Genomic DNA, 14,837 nt, shown 5'->3' on the forward strand with positions numbered 1-14,837 from the left:
TCTTATTTCAATTTCCAGGAGTGTATATACAGGTTGAGTCACCTAACGCTATCGCTGGATATATTTCGTAAACCACATCAAATACTGACGAACCGATTCCACAGACCGAACGTGAGGAGAGGGGCTAGTGTAATTGTTTAACACAAACCATACAAAAACGCACGGAAGTATGTTTTTTAACACAAACCTACGTTTTTTTAAATGGAACCACGTTAGTTTTGTTAGCACATCTGAACATATAAACAAATACGTAATCAGTGCCGCTTGTTGTATTGTAAAATGTTAATTACATCCGGAGATATTGTAACCTAAAGTTGACGCTTGAACACTCCGACGTTCAGTTGCGTGTTGTAACAAACACGGGCCACGGGCGTTTCATAGGACGTGGAGGAAACATAAATTGGCCAGTCCGTTCTCCTGATCTTACACCTCTGGACTTCTTTCTGTGGTGTACGTTAAAGGAGAATGTGTAACGTGATGTGCCTACAACCCCAGAGGATATGAAACAACGTATTGTGGCAGCCTGCGGCAACATTACACCAGATGTACTGCGGCGTGTACGACATTCATTACGCCAGAGATTGCAATTGTGTGCAGCAAATGATGGCCACCACACTGAACATCTATTGGCCTGACATGTCGGGACACACTGTATTCCACTCTGTAATTGAAAACGGAAACCACGTGTGTACGTGTACCTCACCCCTCATGGTAATGTACATGTACGCCAGTGAAAAAGACCAGTAAAAAGGTGTTAGCATGTGGACATAATGTGCTGTTCCAGTCTCTTCTGTACCTAAGGTCCATCACCGTTCCCTTTGGATCCCTACGTAATTCGGTGCCCTCCGGTACACACGATCGAACAGCGGAGGAGTGGTACTCAAGCATCAACTTTAGGTCACAATATCTCCGGATGTAATTAACATTTTACAATGCAACAAACGGCACTGATTACGTATTTGTTTATATGTTCAGATGTGCTAACAAAACTAACGGGGTTCCATTTTTAAAAAACGTAGGTTTGTTTTAAAAAGCATACTTCCGTGCATTTTTTTATGGTTTGTATTAACTATTTACACTAGCCCCTCTCCTCACGTTCGGTCTGTGGAATCGATTTGTCAGTATTTGATGTGGTTTACGAAATATATCCAGCGGTAATGTTAGGTGACTCACGCTGTATATATATAGTAAAACAATTACAATATATAAAGACACAGAAATGTCATACCTTCAGGTAAAAAAATAAGGAAAAAAAATTATAGTACAATAGATGGAAATAGGAGGATATGCATTTCCGGCGTTACAGTTTGATGTCCAACATTTTAAAATCTCGTTGCCCACTAACAGCATTATAGACGGTATGAGACTCGCGTTTACGTGTTTAACTCTGACGTGCTGATATCGTCAGCAAGTAGTGACCGCCTCCGCGCGGCCGCACGCACGCAGCTGCCTCTGTCTGGTCACCAGCAGCGTCCAGGTGACACCGCCGCAGCGTCAGCAGCCTCTACTACAGCCCCCCACTACGGAATGGTACGTTACAGGCGCCACCCCCCGCCTCGTTAGAGCACTAACAGTGTAAGGTGGGAACGGCCTTGCACCTTACATGAGTCCATTTAGCGTGACAGTTTAGGTTTTGTTGGAGTATTATTCTAAATTACGGTGTAGGAAATCTATGGGGAAACGCATCGGCACGCGAGAATTCCGAGAGTTTGTAATTATAAGATTTTGCGCAAAGGCAGTATTCAAACATTATGAATCACCTCGAAGGGAACGATCTATTGATACGTAATCAGCATGGCTTCAGAAAACATTCTTCTTGTGCAACGTAGCTAGCTCTTTATTCGCACGAAGTAATGGTCGCTATCGATAGGGGATCTCAAGTTGATTCCGTGTTTCTAGATTTCCGGAAAGCTTTTGACACCGTTCCTCACAAGCGACTTCTAATCAAGCTGCGGGCCTATGGGGTCTCATCTCAGTTGTGCGACTGGATTCGTGATTTCCTGTCAGGAAGGTCGCAGTTCGTAGTAATGGACGGTAAATCATCGAGTAAAACTGAAGTGATATCAGGTGTTCCCCAGGGAAGCGTCCTGGAACCTCTGCTGTTCCTGATCTATATAAATGACCTAGATGACAATCTGAGCAGTTCTCTTAGGTTGTTCGCAGATGATGCTGTAATTTAGCGTCTAGTAAGGTCATCCGAAGACCAGTATCAGTTGCAAAACGATTTAGAAAAGATTGCTGTGTGGTGTGGCAGGCGGCAGTTGACGCTAAATAACGAAAAGTGTGAGGTGTTCCACATGAGTTCCAAAGGAAATCCGTTGGAATTCGATTACTCGATAAATAGTACAATTCTCAAGGCTGTCAATTCAACTAAGTACCTGGGTGTAAAAATTACGAATAACTTCAGTTGGAAAGACCACATAGACAATATTGTGGGGAAGGCGAGCCAAAGGTTGCGTTTCATTGGCAGGACACTTAGAAGATGCAACAAGTCCACTAAAGAGACAGCTTACACTACACTCGTTCGTCCTCTGTTAGAATACTGCTGCGCGGTGTGGGATCCTTACCAGGTGGGATTGACGGAGGACATCGAAAGGGTGCAAAAAAACGGCAGCTCGTTTTGTATTATCACGTAATAGGGGAGAGAGTGTGGCAGATGTGACACGCGAGTTGGGATGGAAGTCATTAAAGCAAAGACGTTTTTCGTCGCGGCGAGATCTGTTTACGAAATTTCAGTCACCAACTTTCTCTTCCGAATGCGAAAATATTTTGTTGAGCCCAACCTACATAGGTAGGAATGATCATCAAAATAAAATAAGAGAAATCAGATCTCGAACAGAATGGTTTAGGTGTTCGTTTTTCCCGCGCGCTGTTCGGGAGTGGAATGGTAGAGAGATAGTATGTTTGTGGTTCGATGAACCCTCTGCCAGGCACTTAAATGTGAATTGCGGAGTAATCATGTAGATGTAGATGTAGAGACAGAGCTCGGATACGTCCGTCCCTAGCCGCCGAAGGCCACAGCCTTACGGTATGAATGGTGAACTGGGGGATTTCTGTAATGCGTTTAGAGAGTCCACAGCAGCCGCGAATCTCTGAGGGACGCGCGGCTGCAGGTGTTCAACTGTTTACCAAAACACAGCAGTTGTTAGCTGGACGGGCTTTCCTGTGCGTGCTCTCGCGTATGTCCCACTAATTTTACGCCTTCGAGTAACTCAAGTGGGGCAGGCCAGGAGTTCCGAATAACAAACTTTCAATGCAAGAATCTGTGTTCGCTACGACGGAGAATCTTACCGGGAAAATCTCGATTGGTCTCTTGGGAGGAAACTTCCAGTAAACATGTTATTGCCCACAGCTGTGGTTCTTCCCAGCTGGCGAGGGCGGAGTTTACTTGTGAAATTTTGTAGAAATAAAAGAATTGTGCAAAAGAGTTCTATTCCCAGGCCGTACATTGGTCGGCACTGGCAAACTGGGTATTTTGAGAGCTTCTAGTGATGTGATTCGCTCGGTAAAAGTTAAGGGGAGAAAACAAAGGTGTAGAGCGATCTTGCTGGTCTTTCAGTAATGGGCTTCCGTTCTGGGCTCTCGTACTGTGAGGATGTTAGCCAAGTCGTCTCCCCTCTTGATCTTTCGTTCTGAAAGGACGTTAGCCACTCCAGCTCATTGCTGACGGAAACATTGTCGCAATTACAGAAGTTTACGGACAGCAGTCTGGTGTTCGAATACCGTAGGAGTGTACTTTCCGAGACGCCACACGCCGACCGCACGGCCGCGCCGTCGCCGTCGGAGACCGCCGCTGCAACAGGAACATTACGGTGAGATGGCTCCCGCGTTCGGCCTGTGTTAGGAGTAACGTTAAATAGTTGGATCATGTGCAATTGCTGTTTCCTCAGATGTTTCACGGTACTTTAGAGTGTAGTCGTTCTTCGTATATATGTTATAAGAGATCGCGTTTTGTACCGATTTTAACACAGTTACTGCCAATGCCAGTTAGCAGTGTAATTTTTTCCTCCTATCTACGTAATTCTGTAGCTCTCAATTCGTTCGAGCAATCAATCATTCATGATAGGAAACACAGTCATAGCTCAGTGACTCAAAATGATTCAGAAATTTTACTCCTTAGAATGAAATCAGGCGATGATTCTTCTTCTCTGCAGGCTCGTGCTTTGCGGCAGTCTGCTAATCTGTACAAATAAAATGCCTCGTAATTTTGGGAGCGTTGTATAATCAGTCGGGAAACCTCATATCAAGCGGATATTTGGCTTTGATGAAGTTTAACCTTCCGAAGAAGTAATGGAGCTCTTGGGTTATTAAATGCAGGTTCGTATCCAGTCTTTCGGAAGTTCCCTTCTGATTAACAACTACGCAATATATCGATAAATATCATTAATTCTCAAATTTCAAATACACACCTTTTATGTGAAGGAGCAATCTATATATATTTCCTTTTAATCGTACAGTTCGTATCAGTTATCTTCTGTGATAAATCTCAATAATCAGATTACAGTTCATCCAAACCAAGCTCAGGCTAATCGGCACGAAGACAATCTCGGAAGCCCCCTTTCTCTTTTTCTAACAACCGCCAGAGAGAGTACTACAAAGAATACTTATTCGCTCATGGCATAGCTACTGTATGAAACTACTTTTCGCATGGATTCTGCGAGAATGAAGATAGAAAATTAGTAAACGTCATTCAAGGGTAGAATTGTATCTGAATAATTCATCGAATATAAAGAGATGTTACAGCAGGATAATTTGTAAATTGTTCATTGTGTTTTATTCAGCATTGATCTGAATGTTATAATAAAATTATTGTGATTCAGTAGAGCCTTTACTTTCAGTAGTTGATCCTGAATTCACCCTTTTGCTTTATTTTGTTTTTGTGTATGTGTCTGACGTCACTGAACAGCCTAAGTGTTCCTGATCGTTCAAGTTTGGAAGTAAAAATAGGTGTGGTTTATCGTCAACACTACCACCGCAGATTAATTAGGGGTGATAGGGCCACATTTAAATCTAGCGTTATCCATTTTTGCGTACAGTTCCACTCCCAATTTCTCTGTAATTTGTTTGTCAGGCGCGAACACATGCAAAAATCGGACAAGGAACGGGTGGGGTGTTACAACAGCAGCACGCCCCGCCACCCACACTCCGCCAGCCACCTCACGGTGTGTAATGGCGGGACGCTCTGTTGGCACCATAACAAGAGCCCCTGTCCTGTCCCTAAAGCCCGGGAACAAAAGAACGACTGTCGCCGTGGATCCAGACAACCAGGTAGATGCAGTATTTCTCGAACACCGAAACTCATTTGACTCGGCGCCACCCCAATGCTTATTATTAAAAGTACAGTCGTACAACATATCGAGCGATATTTGTCACTGGACTGGAAATTTCTTGGTTGGGAGAGTGCAGCGTGTTATCTTGGATGAAGAATCATCGCCAGATATGGAACCAGCTTCGGGTGTACACCAGAGGACCGTGTTTGGACCGTAACAGACAGTGTTAGTAGTAACCACAGAATTTCCGAAGATGATGTAGTTATCCATAATAAAGTAGTGTCTGAAAAAATCTGTACAGATAGGTTTGTTTATAAATAATTCTTCTGCTACCAGTCACAATTTTCTTTATTTACTTTTCACACGACGAGTGTTTTTTTTTTTTGTGTGTGTATTACGTCATTTCTACACAAATAACACACTTATTTTGGGAATCATTTCCCGAAGCGCGTCGTGTGAAAAGTAAATAAAGAACATCGTGACTGTGTAAGACGTCGTGGTCTCCTGAACTTCATTGCTTACATATTCCGCCCTCACAATCATATTCCTCCTATCAAGACGCTTCATTCGAATCCAAACTCGATAAGATAAAGTCAATGTTGTAGGAATTCATCTAAACGATATGCAAATAACTAATAAATCGCAAGTGCGCACCATGGTTGAAATACTCGAGGCTGGCGTACACACATACATTCCACACACGACGGTCACAGGAGCTTTTAGTTCGAGAGAGGCAACCGCACGCCAGGAGGCCAGTCCCAACCCATCCACGTCGGCCGGTAGACGCCCGTGGAGCGCACAGCGTTCGCCCGAGGAAAAGGAGGAACGGCCCCGTGTTCGGTTTAAAAGCAAATTCCGCTACATTGTGTGGGAGCGGCCAGCCTACGCATTCTTTACAGATAGCATGCAGTTTCAGAGATTTTCACAGGGAGACAGCAAACGCCAAACGCCGATACTACAGATTTCCGGATTGGTCGCCTTAAACGAAATGTCATTCTCTCGTTTTAGAAGAGCAATGCTGATTGGCAGACGATATTTCTGACGCCTTGAGCTGAAGGAGTAATGGAAGAGACCGAAAGATACACCACTTCACGTCTGGCGTGGAGAGGCGCCATTCCATTGTCGCTCTTGGAGCGAGGAACAAGTCTATCCTCAGTACTTCACTGGGAGAGCACCTCTGTAGAGAGCGAATCGAAGTGCGACTCTCTATGTTGAGTCCTTGCGATTAAGCGTTGTTCACTGTGTTGTCCAACACACTTATTGTGCGGTGTGAACGGACAGAGTTATAGTTAAACGCCTGCGAGCGAATTTTTGAGTGGCATCGCAGTGGACTGGTTATCTGACCAGTGTACCACGCCAATAGTTACACTAGGGGCAAATAGGAATCCTTGACTTCATCAAGGCGTAGGGAGAGTTTGATTGCGAGCCCCATATTTCCTACAGCCTCGACCGTACCTAGCAACATTCTAAAGGATAATTATTCAAGTTGAGTAGGCATGCCTCTCAGCCATTCTGCCAAGTCAACAACAATCTTAAACTTTGTATAGAAATTTCATTAGCGAATCCTATCCTTGAGACGTAACTTCACATTCCAAAAAGAACTAGGATATAACTTGTTCAATTCATAACTAAAAGTGCCATTGTGATTTCTCAGAATTTTTGCAAAATAAATAATAACTTCCGTTAGTTTCATGTTTTTCTTACTCTAACTAGCACTACTCCATTATCCAAGTATCCCACTAGTTATGTAAGAAATTTTGTGAATTTTTGTGTCATTTCCTTACAGCGGACGACTCCAGAAGATATTTATTGCTGAAAGTTTTTCAGGCATTTCTCTTTATAACGTTAGGAGCGTCTGTCTGACGTCTGTAGTAGTGTAGGGGTGGAAATTGCATCTTGCAGGAGCCACAGGGTAAAAGGTACATCTCAGATTAATACGTTGTGCAGAATAACAGAATAGCAGATCAAACCCACGTTCACCACAGAACTGGTAGCAGAAGAATTATTTATAAACAGACCCATTGTTTTCACAGTCGCAGGCTTTCAAAAACCATTTATAATGGATCAAATCAGATCTGTACAGCTACCAAGATACTGATGAGACTTACAAATGGTACAAAGATCGGCAACTTGCTGTAAATTGTAAAAAAGGTAACATTTTGCACTAAAGAAACTGAAAGAACCGTAGTATCCTATCACTACAGTAACATTGAGTCACAGATGGTAACAGTCAACTCGTACAAACATTTGTATGGACATGAAGTGAAACGATCGCATGTCATCAGTCGTAGGTAGAATATGTCGCAGACTGCAGTTCATTCATGGAATGCTGGATCTTCTTCCCCTCTCCGTACATAAATGCAACGGGAAAATAGCTGATACCATCGGAATTACCCTCTGCTATGTACTTCACACTGATTTGCAGAAAATGGATGTAGATGAAGTTCCCAGTATGAGCTCTCATCTCTCTGATTTTCCCGTCTCTGTGATTTTGAGAAATGTGTGTGTGTGTGTGTGTGTGTGTGTGTGTGTGTGTGTGTGTGTGTATGTGTGTGTGTGAGAGAGAGACAGAGAGAGAGAGAGGAAGTAATGTCACCTGACTCTTCCCGGAAAGGACGCTCTTGGAATTTTAACAGCCAAGTGCTCCTAGCTGTACAACGCTTTACTTGTAGCATCTGCTACTGAAACACGTTGAGCGTCTGCATAGATTCTCTTGTCACTTCTTTGTAGCAATTTGTGGGTGCATTTTGTAATTATCTTTCTGGCCACGTCACCAGTATTTTCGTAATGCAGAAAAATAAAACATTCCTTTGAATCATGTGATATAATGTGTCATACAGTAAGAAGTTACCGGTTTATACTTATCCTGTTCCACCTTTACAAATATGAATAGAATGAAATTTTGACTCTACAGCGGTGTGTGCTGATATGAAACTTCCTGGCAGATTAAAACTGTGTGCCGGACCGAGACTCGAACTCGGGACCTTTGCCTTTGGCGGGCAAGTGCTCTACCAACTGAGCTACCCAAGCACGACTCACGGCGCCTCCTCACAGCTTTAATTCCGCCAGTACCTCGTCTCCTACCTTCCAAACTTGACAGATGCTCTCCTGCGAACCTGCAGAACTAGCACTCCTGGAAGAAACGATTTTGCGGAGACATGGCTTAGCCACAGCCTGGGGGATGTTTCTAGAAGGATATTTTCACTCTACAGCGGAGTGTGCGCTGATACGAAACTTCCTGGCAGATTAAAACTGTGTGCCGGACCGAGACTCGAACTCGGGACCTTTGCCTTTCGCGGGCAAGTGCTTCTGTGAAGTTTGGAAGGTAGGAGACGAGGCACTTGCGGAATTAAAACTGTGAAGACGGTGCGTGAGTCGTGTTTTATAAATATTATTTATCATGCTGACGGTACAAATTCAGGTTACCACATTGTGTTATTTACCAGTCTCCTCTACCCATTTGTGCTTAAAACTGTTTTCTCTATCTCTGATAACCATATTATTTACATATTCAATAATAGTGTGACTGCCTCGCCGCGAGTAAATGGACACGTTTTTGGACACCACAGTACTGCGCAATATCGATGCAGTCGAGTGTGGGGCTGTACGTGCATTCGGTTTCGGACAGAGTGGTACAGCTCAGTATTCGTACGGTAGAGTATAGCACTGCACCGGGACGGGGTATCGGTGGGACGGCACACCGCAATAGCAGGACGGACTAGTGTATAGTCTGTCTGTAAACTCAAGAGCGAGCAGCGCTTTTGGTGGGGGAAGTGGCCTTTCCCGGAAGAACCCTGTCACTGGCCTACAGGGCCACCCAAAATCAGTTACCCCTTACCTGTCTAGCAGTGTAGTTCGGCGTGCAGTGATATACGAGGTGTGGCTAGAAAAAAACCGGACTAGTACTGGTGAAACAATAAAACGAATGCAATAAGGCTGAAAGTCGCGTGGCCTGCTGCTCGAGTTTCATCTGCCTCCTGCACTCAGTCTGCCCGTGGCGTCTGTTTTAAGTAGCTGACGTTTTGTCTGTGCGTCGGAAAATGTTGAGTGTACAGAAAGAACAGCGTGTTAACATCAAATTTTGTTTCAAACTAGGAAAATCTGCAAGTGAAACGTTTGTAATGTTACAACAAGTGTACGGCGATGATTGTTTATCGCGAACACAAGTGTTTGAGTGGTTTAAACGATTTAAAGATGGCCGCGAAGACACCAGTGATGACACTCGCACTGGCAGACCATTGTCAGCAAAAACTGATGCAAACATTGAAAAAATCGGTAAACTTGTTCGACAAGATCGCCGTTTAACAATCAGAGCAGTGTCTGAGTTAACAGGAGTTGACAAGGAAAGTGTTAGGCAGATTCTTCATGAAAGTTTCAACATGAACAAAGTGTGTTCAAAAATGGTTCCAAAGTGTCTCACAATTGAACAGAAGGAACGCCGAAGAATGACTTGTTCTCACATCCTGGAAAACATTGAAAGTGTTCCCACCTTCTTACAAAATGTTATTACTTGCGATGAATCGTGGTTTTTTACTTACGATCCCGAAACTAAACGCCAATCGATGCATTGGAAAACTCCTGGTTCTCCACGACAAAAAAAAGCACGAATGTCAAAATCGAAATAAGGCAATGATGATTGTTTTTTTTTTGACATCAAAGGGATTGTGCACATTGATTGGGTACCAGAGGGACAAACAGTGAATCAGCATTACTACATTAGCGTCCTGGCTACCCTACGTGAGCGACTACGGAGAAAACGGAACGATTTGTGGAGAAAAAAGTCATGGATCCTTCACCAAGACAATGCCCCAGCTCACAGTGCGTTGTCAGTGAAGACGTTTTTGACAAATCACAACAGTCCCATCTTAGATCATCCACCCTACTCACCTGATTTGGCCCCCTGTGACTTTTTTCTTTTCCATAAAGTCAAGTCAGCTTTGAAAGGAACTAGATTTGAGACTGTTGAAGCAGTAAAAGAAAAAGCGACGGAAGTAATGTATGGACTTACCGAAAATGATCTGCAGCATTGCTATGAACAGTGGAAAATTCGTATGGAGCGGTGTAGAGACCGAGGAGGAGAGTACATTGAAGGAGATAACATGAAATTGTAAATAATTGTAAATAAATGTTTTTTCCAGCATCAGTCCGGTTTTTTTCTAGCCGCACCTCGTACGTCGTTTCTGTTCGTGGGATCTTAGTTGCCAGTGTCAGTCAGTTGACTTTGTGTACTCACTGGTATACTTCAGTATCCGGAAGTGATGGATAATCGCACTGCATTGCAAGAAAATGTGCAGAATACTAAGGAGAGAAGGTATTTGCGGAGTAACGAGCGTTCGATCGTCTCTAACGTTATTACAGCATGTGTTAAGGAGGCGAGACAAAACGAACTGTTGGCTAATATTACCAGTCCCAATCAAAGGGCTGCAGTTTATGCAAACGTCTGCCTCACCACAATAAGACGCATAAAGAAGGAAGGCGAAAACAAGGCGCATGGTTTACTGGAATCGTCGCAACTGTAATTTTTTTTCCTTCTTTTCTACGTAATTCTGTAGCTCTCAATTCGTTCGAGCAATCAATCATTCATGATAGGAAACACAGTCATAGCTCAGTGACTCAAAATGATACAGAAATTTTACTTGTTAGAATGAAATCAGGCGATGATTCTTCTTCTCTGCAGGCTCGTGCTTTCCGGCAGTCTGCTAATCTGTACAAATAAAATGCCTCGTATTTTTGGGAGCGTTGTATAATCAGTCAGGAAACCTCAGATCAAGCGGATATTTGGCTTTGATGAAGTTTAACCTTCCGAAGAAGTAATGGAGCTCTTGGATTATTAAATGCAGGTTCGTATCCAGTCTTTCGGAAGTTCCCTTCTGATTAACAACTACGCAATATATCGATAAATATCATTAATTCTCAAATTTCAAATACACACCTTTTATGTGAAGGAGCAATCTATATATTTTTCCTTTTAATCATACAGTTCGTATCAGTTATCTTCTGTGATAAATCTCAATAATCAGATTACAGTTCATCCAAACCAAGCTCAGGCTAATCGGCACGAAGACAATCTCGGAAGCTTTTTTCTAACAACCACCAGAGAGAGTACTACAAAGAATAATTATGCGCTCATGGCATAGCTATTGTATGAACTACTTTTCGCATGGATTCTGCGAGTATGAAGATAGAATATTAGTAAACGTCATTCAAGGGTAGAATTGTATCTGAATAATTCATCGAATATAAAGAGATATTACACTGCCTCGCCACAATAAGACGCATAAAGTAGGGAGGCGAAAACAAGGCGCATGGTTTACTGGAATCGTCACAAAGGAAAACTAATAATTTAGGGAGGCAACCCACCGTTATAGACAGTTTGACAAAATCGGTGATTCGACAAACGACGGAGGACTTTTACATAAACCAAAAAATAGTGCCCCCATTACGGAAATTACTTACTGCCGTGAAATAAAAAATACATTTTCCTTGTCAGAAAGATGTCTTACACAAGACATTGCGTGAAATGGAATTTACCTGGAAATACTTTTCAGACATGTTTACGAAGACAGTGACAAAAAAAGCAGTGCGAATCGAACTAATATAACACACGAAATTACAAATTTCTGGTTACTTTTTAAACACTCTTCGTGTTAGAAGAGTTGTTAAGTTTCAATGCAGCCCTTCAAAGAAAACTTCAACCTTTTAGTAGAAACACAAAGTAAGAACAAGCCTTAAATTCTACAGATTGATTGCACTATATCTGGTTCGTCTTACAAATAGAGGAACATACATTCACATTAGTAGGTATTCGGTTATGAGGGAGGCTATCGAAATTCGCACCAGGAAAGATCTTATCAACCGAGATTACGGCTGTCTGGAACCGCAAGACCGCTACGGTCGCAGGTTCGAATCCTGCCTCGGGCATGGATGTTTGTGCTGTCCTTAGGTTAGTTAGGTTTAACTAGTTCTAAGTTCTAGGGGACTAATGACCTCAGCAGTTGAGTCCCACAGTGCTCAGAGCCATTTGAACCATTTGAGATTACGGCTACAATATCAGCAAGACTTGGGACCCGGCACTGAATGTAATGAAGAAGACTCTCAGCAAGAAGTACGAACTGGCGACCAGGGCGGACGTAGCAAGCACATCGACGCTACGACAGATTCCGACGCCCACGTCTTCGCGACCGCCGGCGCGCGGGCATGGACGACGAAGAGAGCGGTCCGCGGGGAGAGGCGATTTAATTCGGCCGCCCGCCCTCAGGAGCTCAGTTCGTCAGCGCACCTGACGATGGCGACATGTCTGATCGCCGAAATATTGTGCCCGTTGGACACTACGAACCGGCAGTATACCCGTGGACTGTTCGAGCATTCGGTTCTATGTTTGTAGCAGAATCCTGACTTCCGTCCTTATGTTAATATTATTTACTCTATAACGTTTTGTTTCGAAGAAGCTATTGTCTTATGTTTTCCTTATACTCTTAAAGCATTTGTCTAAAAATAAACGCAGCCGGGACGTATCTGTGTACGGCGTCGCCACAGATCTAAACGCGCACCGCGGCAGGGGCGGTACTACGTTGGGAAACAGCCGGTGGAAGCGCCCTGTGACGTAGCAGGGTAGGCAGAGTAGGGACTCGCTCGCTCGCTCTTCAGTTTACCGACAGACTATACCGCAGTATCCGAACGTGATAGCGGTACTGTGCGGCGCGGGATGGGGTGGTACTTGCGAGGGGCAGTCGCCTTCCCTCCCACGGACATCTTGCGCACAAAACAGCGCAATTGAGCTAGGATCTATGCAGTGTGTACGACCGGAAATCACGTGACCGGAAGTGCCGCTATCGTGGATATTTCGAGTATAAGAGGATGCATGACAGCCGCAACCGATCAGAGGATTCGCGTGCGAGATGTCGAAGCGAACGGAGCTACGTACTGCGAAGGGTGTGGCAGATCGCCGTCCGGCGGAGCTTTCTACGTCGGCGGCCCCATCTGGCCCCCCACTTATGACGGACCACGCAACGAATGAGGACATGATGGATATCGCTATGGATGCGCTTACAGTTCCGCTTCCGGAGTCGGAAGAAGACGAGCCGTCTGCCGTACCACCACCTCGTCGGCAATCCGGCAAAAGCAGAAGAGACGACGATACGGCCCCTACCGGCGGGCGCAGCTCCCCGGCTGAGAAGCGATCGAAACGAACGCCTGCTGACGATGCTGACGGATTCACTCGCCCGAAGCGACGCCATACAGCGCGACGACGGGTGCTGTCCGCCCACGAGCCGGCATCCACTGCCAACACTTTTGCTGCCCTTGAGGATGCCCCAGAGGAACCACCGCGCCCTTCCACGGCGCCAAGGAGGGATGCGCCACTTCCGCCGATCGTTCTGAAATACGAAGGGACCTTCCGGCAGCTGCAACAGCTTCTCAATAGCTGGACGACGGCAGTCTACAATGTGAAGGTCGCCGGACGAGACATGTACAAGATTACGTTGCGCTCAGCAGACGACTACCGACGCGTGACGCAGGAGGCGTCTGAAAGGGCAATACCTTTCTTCACTCACGCCACCACACCGGACCGCGTCCTGAAGATTGTCATCCGGCATCTGCCCTTCAACATGGAGCCGGATCACATTAAAGAAGAACTCGAAGAGCTCGACTTCAGTGTCAGAACTGTGGTCAAGATGAAGCAGCCCAAATCACGTGACTACATGCCCCTGTTTCTCGTCATCGCATCCGATACAATCGAGAACAGGAAGCTCTACCAGCTCACCCGACTCGCCAACGTCTCGGTGACCACAGAAGACTTGCGCGCCAAGAGAGGCCCTGTTCAGTGCTACCGGTGCCAGGGCATCAACCATGTCGCCCGGCATTGCTCCATGCCTGAAAAATGTGTGAAGTGCGCCGGTGCACACCCAGCGAAGGACTGCCCCATCCCTCGGAAGCAGCAGCCAACGTGCGCTCTCTGTGGGGGCGCTCACGTTGCCAGCTACCGCGGCTGTGAAGCTTGGAGACGCGCCAGTGCTCGTCAGCGAGGCCAGCCAGTCGCCGCGAAACAGAAGAAGCCTGCCAAGGCTGAACCTACAATCTCCCACGCCACGGTTGTCGCCAGAGGACTGGCGCCCCGCCGACCCAACAGCGCTGACGCCGACCATGCAGGCCCACAGGCACGTCGCCGCAATGAAGACTCCCACACCCGCGATGTTTCTGAAGACGCAGGGGCACGACATCCACTACTAAACTGCGCCACTCCACCTGTGCAGAATTCGTCGGACCCGGAATCGGGCCCCTCCTCTGCTGCCCTACCCGTGACGTCTGGTGCACGCCCCCAACGCCGCGGCGGCCGGCGCAAGACGGGGGGTCGCACAACCAACGCCCCAGAAGAAGCCACATACAATGGCGAAGAGGTGGCCACTTCCATCGGCGCCAGAGAAGATACGGCTCCTGCCGCCTCCGCCACGGACATCGCCGGTCTGATTACTCAACTCACCGCACTTGTGGCGAGCACAACAAAACTGCTTGATGTCCTCACGCAGCACCTGACCGCTGCACAGAAGATTGCCACTCCGGCAGCCACCA

At 45.6% G+C, this 14,837-nt stretch overlaps 1 non-coding gene across 1 annotated transcript; it reads right to left on the minus strand.

Annotated features, from left to right (window-relative positions):
* Nucleotides 1–8,226: 8,226 nt before the first annotated feature.
* Nucleotides 8,227–8,301, minus strand: Trnaw-cca (transfer RNA tryptophan (anticodon CCA)). The gene has a single exon. It is a non-coding gene; the product is annotated as a tRNA-Trp (tRNA).
* Between the last annotated feature and the right edge of the window lie 6,536 nt (nt 8,302–14,837).

Source organism: Schistocerca serialis, chromosome 7, assembly GCF_023864345.2.
Source record: "Schistocerca serialis cubense isolate TAMUIC-IGC-003099 chromosome 7, iqSchSeri2.2, whole genome shotgun sequence".
Lineage (NCBI taxonomy): Eukaryota > Metazoa > Arthropoda > Insecta > Orthoptera > Acrididae > Schistocerca > Schistocerca serialis.